Genomic DNA, 5,014 nt, shown 5'->3' with positions numbered 1-5,014 from the left:
TTTTATAGATTAACTTTTAATGAAAATTTTAATAGGAAGGGTAATATTTAGATTAGGAGGATTTTTGATAATTTTTATAGCTTTTTATATTAAAATACCAATTTATTTGATACATATTTGGTTGCCTAAGGCTCATGTGGAAGCTCCTGTTTATGGATCTATAATTTTAGCGGGGGTTTTATTAAAAATGGGAAGGTATGGGTTAATTTGATTTTTAAAGGTATTTATTAAGATGAGATTAAAGTACAATTATCTAATTGTTAGGATTGGAATTGTAGGGAGGGTGTTAATGAGTTTAGTGTGTATGATTCAGGTAAACATAAAAAGATTGGTTGTTTATTCTTCTGTAGTTCATATAAATATAATATTGTGTGGGTTATTAACTTTATTTAAATTGGGATTTTTAAGAGAGCCTGCCGATACTGAAAGCCTGCCATCTATTTATAACCGGGTCATAGGTATTACTTAGTCGGCCCTGTATATTCGGTTCTGCTCGTTTTTCCATCAGAGCGCCGTTTGCTATCCACGGATTACGTTTGACAACTTCATTTCGACTTTGACTGTCTTACACTGTTCGGACGTTGTGCTTCGACATGGCTGGTGACGTTTTGATTTCACCGTTTGTTTTGGAACGCATAAGAATTGTAAGCTTTTAACTAATTTTTACAGTGTTAATTAATTTTATTGTTTTTGACCAGCGCGATATTGTAACGATTTTGTATAGTTTTTCTATTGTTAAATGTATTATTTTCTCTTTTGTTTAGTTTTGCGTTTGTCTTGACGTTGTCAGGACACCACGTCAACGATGCAATTAAATTTGTTATGCGGATCGGTGTAACTTAAATTAAAGCACTTGATAAAAACCGGAATTCGGTCGAAACGTCGTGCAATCTTGTTTTAATTGGCCAGTTGGGTCGAAAATAAAACGACTTATAATGATTTCCCATGGATTATGTTCATCAAGTTTATTTTATATGGTGAATTTATATTATGAGCGAACATTTAGTCGATTATTATTTATAAATAAAGGAATGATAAGAAGAATACCTAGAATAAGAATATTATGATTTTTATTATATGTAATTAATTTTTCATTTCCTTTTTCTTTAGGATTTTTTAGAGAAATATTAATATTAGGAGTAGTTTTAAATTGAGATTTAATGTTGATAATTTTTTTGGTTTTAATTTGTTTTTTTAGAAGGGCTTATTCATTGTATTTATTTTCTTACATTCAACATGGTGGGATATATTTAGAGAATAAATATAATTTAGGTGTGATAAAAGAGTATGTTGTAGTTATATTACATATGTTGCTATTAATTTTAATTTTAATAAATTTACTAATATTTATATATTTGAGTAGTTTAAGGCAAAACATTAATTTGTAGAATTAAAATTATATTAAAAATATCTTAAATTATTTTAAATATTTTTGTTTTTTACTATTTAATATTTTTAATATTTATTTTTTTATTTATATTAAGATTAATGATAAATTATTTTGATTTTATAATTATAATAGAATGAATAATAATAAGAATTAATTCAGTAAATATGGAGATTTTTATTTTTGTTGATTGAATTTCATTATTATTTATTAGTTAAAATTAATAGGAGTAAATTTAAGTTGATTTGAATACTTAAGAAAGAATTCATTAAAATATATAATTCAATATTTTCAAATTATATTTATGTATAAAATATATATATTTTTATATTTATTAATTAATATTTTAGGGTGAAGATATTTGTTGATTTAAAATTTAAATAGCTTATATAAAGTATAATATTGAAGATATTAAGAAAATTAGTAAATTTTTAAATAAATATATAAAATATTATTTTTATAATAAAAATATAATGTTTTTTTAAACTATATTTAAATTATTTGTTATTTTTGTATAAGTAAGTAGTATAAAAATAAGGGTTAAATTAATTTGTTAATAATTAAGATTAATTTTAATTAAGAATTTTACTTTATATACCCCACCCTGACCTCAAATTCATCCACTACCTTACTGTTTCCTCCTTTGGACCAACGGTTTAACGTCTCTTCCGAAAGACGGAGCCCAGTTTTCTCCGCATCTTGCACGGAGAGGCGCGGTTTTTTTCGAAAAAAAACTTTTCCATGATTCATGGCTCTGATTAAGAAAAATTGAATACTAAAGGGTATTTGAGGTAGGGATATTGGATCGAAGCCACATTATTAAGGGGAGATTTTTTCTCGGTCTTGGAAGGATTTTTTTTAAATAAAATAGTTTAAAATTAATAAAATTGTGGAAATTGTTAATAGGAAACTAATGAAATAGGTAAGTTGTATTATTATTTATATTAAAGTAAATTAAGTTTTTTAATTGGAAATTAAATCTAATAAGAATTATACTATATAAATTATATCATATAAATATGAAATATGAATATGAATAATATAGATTGATGAAGAAAATAGTTTTAAGTAAAAAAATTAAAATCTTCATCAATAAATTGAAATGTATAAAAATAATCATACAACATCTACAAAATGTCAATATCATGCAGCTGCTTCAAATCCAAAGTGATGAAGAGAAGAAAAGTGGAGAATATTTATTCGAAAAAGACATACTGATAAAAATAAGGTACCAATAATAACATGTAATCCGTGGAATCCTGTGGCAATGAAAAATGTTGAGCCGTAAATTGAGTCTGTGATAGTAAAGGGGGCTTCTTTATATTCAATAATTTGTAAAATAGTGAAATAAATATCTAAAATAATGGTAATATAAAGACTTTTTTTTTTTTTTTGAGATTTTTATTAAGTATTGAGTGGTGTCTTCAAGTAACTGTAAGGCCGATGAAATTAAAATAATTGTGTTTATTAATAGAATATCAAATGGATTAAAAGGGGTAATACCTAGTGGAGGTCAAAGTTAGCCAATTTCTATGTTTGGGGCTAAAGAAGAGTGAAAATAAGCTCAGAAAAAAGAAAAAAAATAAAATTTCTAAAATAATAAATAAAATTATACCTAAACGTATTCCTTTATAAATTCATGTGTGGCATCCTTGAAAAGTTGCTTCACAAGTTACGTCACGCCATCATTGAATTATACAAAAAATAGTTCTAGGAATTGTTATAATTATAGAATATGTATATTGATGGAATCATCTTACTGTACAAATTAAGTTATTTAAAATTCTTATAAAAATTAAAATCGGTCAGGGACTTACACTTACTAAATGGAAGGGGTGGTTCATAATTAAATTTTTCTTTTATATAAAGTAGAAAGGATAGAAAAGACATAGGCTTGAATTAAAGATACATAAATTTCTAGGATAAATAGTAGGATTTGAGATAAAATTATGATTATAAGAACTATTCAATTATTAATTGATTGACCCGTTGAACCTAATAAAGATAATAATAAATGACCTGCAATTATATTTGCAGTTAAACAAATTACTAGGGTAAAAGGGCGGATAATTAGTCTAATAGTTTCAATGATTACTATAAATGATATCAATAAAACAAAGGTTCCTTGGGGGGTTAGGTGAGCTAATAATATATTTAAATAGTTATAAATTCTATAAGTAATTGTCCCAAATCAAAGAGTTAAAGAGAGAGATAAACAAAAATTTATATGCCTTGATGCTGTGAAGATGTAAGGGAATAAGCCTATAAAATTATTGAAAAAGATTATTAATAGCAGACTCTTAAAAATGACTAAGTTAGAGTATGAATATGTAATTAAAATTTTAAATTCTTGAAATAAGTAAAAAATTAAGTATTTTCATAAAAAAATTAAACGTGTTCAGGATTGCAAGCACCGCTATCAATTACCGCGATCGATACCGGTACCGCCATCCCTGAACAGCCCCCTGAACGAGACGGCTTCGCGCCACCCCCCCCGCGTCATCCCTGACCGCTCGGTCTCTCACGTAGCGCTATCGATCCAAACACGCGAGGATCCCGTGATACTGCGAAACGCGCCGATTGGCCCAATTCATTGTCGCGTCACCGAATGCTCCGGAAACGGGCCCGCGAGAACGCCGGTCCCCTCAGTAGAAGCTTATCGAACGACTCGGGCGGTACTCCAGCTAGTGTGCCTCCGTACTCAGTCAAGCTCTACTCCGGTTCACGCGGATTTACGCCCCGTCGTGTATCTGTGCCGCAATTATCGTGCCGCCAGTGCATCTTCGTGCCAGGGTTTCGACGGCACTCGCAACCGCGCCGTTTGCGCGCGATCGCTCCCGCTCTCACGGTGCGGCGACGAACATTTACGTCTCTGAGCGTCAGCATCTTCACCCTCACAGAGCGAGGAGTGATTGTTACTTAAACTCAAGTGCGCGTCTCCGCGTGACATCTTTGCGCCCCAAGTGCGCTCGAAGCCGTGCGTACTCGCACGCGTCAAACACGTGCCCGTCGCACATACTAGCCGCGCCTCAAACTGTAAAGGCCACCGGCTACCTGTATATATCGAATAAAACTGTGCTGTGCACTATCGAAAGAGAAAATCAGTATACGCTCATTTTCCGCACTCCGGATCCCTGTCGGGGTCGACCCGGCCTGCCTTGCTCCAATTGGCGAACCGGAGTTACGCCCGGCCAAGAATCTCGCCAACAAAACGCGAAGGAATTAATCAATATTGATAAGGTAGGAAAGCGAAAATAATAATTATTCTTAATCAATTTAAAGAAAGATTTATAGATGTTGAAGGATCGAAAATAGAAAAAATGTTTATTATCATAATCAATTAAAATATGGGAGAGTTTTTGAGGGGAGAAATGAGTAAGTAATGTAGAGATTATGAGGAGTTGGAATATTTATAAAATATAAAAAGGATGATGTAATTAATAATAAACTAATAGTTAAGATAATAATAAAAGATCATAGTAAGGGTCTTATTTGTGGTATTAAAGAATATTAAGGAGGTTAATAATTTTAAATTGACAATTTAATGTTAAAAGTTTTAACTAATTCTTTTATTAAAAATAGGAGTAATTATCTATTATATTTTGATTTAAAAGATCAATACTTTTT

General features: G+C 30.0%; 2 pseudogenes; both read right to left on the bottom strand.

Moving 5' to 3' along the window:
* Positions 1 to 2,491: 2,491 nt before the first annotated feature.
* Positions 2,492 to 3,069, bottom strand: LOC112466869 (annotated as a pseudogene).
* Positions 3,070 to 3,233: 164 nt separating this feature from the next.
* Positions 3,234 to 4,721, bottom strand: LOC112466870 (annotated as a pseudogene).
* Between the last annotated feature and the right edge of the window lie 293 nt (positions 4,722 to 5,014).

The sequence above is a fragment of the Temnothorax curvispinosus genome, unplaced genomic scaffold (assembly GCF_003070985.1).
Source record: "Temnothorax curvispinosus isolate PA1 unplaced genomic scaffold, ASM307098v1 QBEX01016634.1, whole genome shotgun sequence".
In the NCBI taxonomy this organism is placed as follows: Eukaryota; Metazoa; Arthropoda; class Insecta; order Hymenoptera; family Formicidae; genus Temnothorax; species Temnothorax curvispinosus.
The sequence above is the reverse complement of the archived record's forward strand: the minus strand, read 5'-3'. Positions and strand labels throughout refer to the sequence as shown.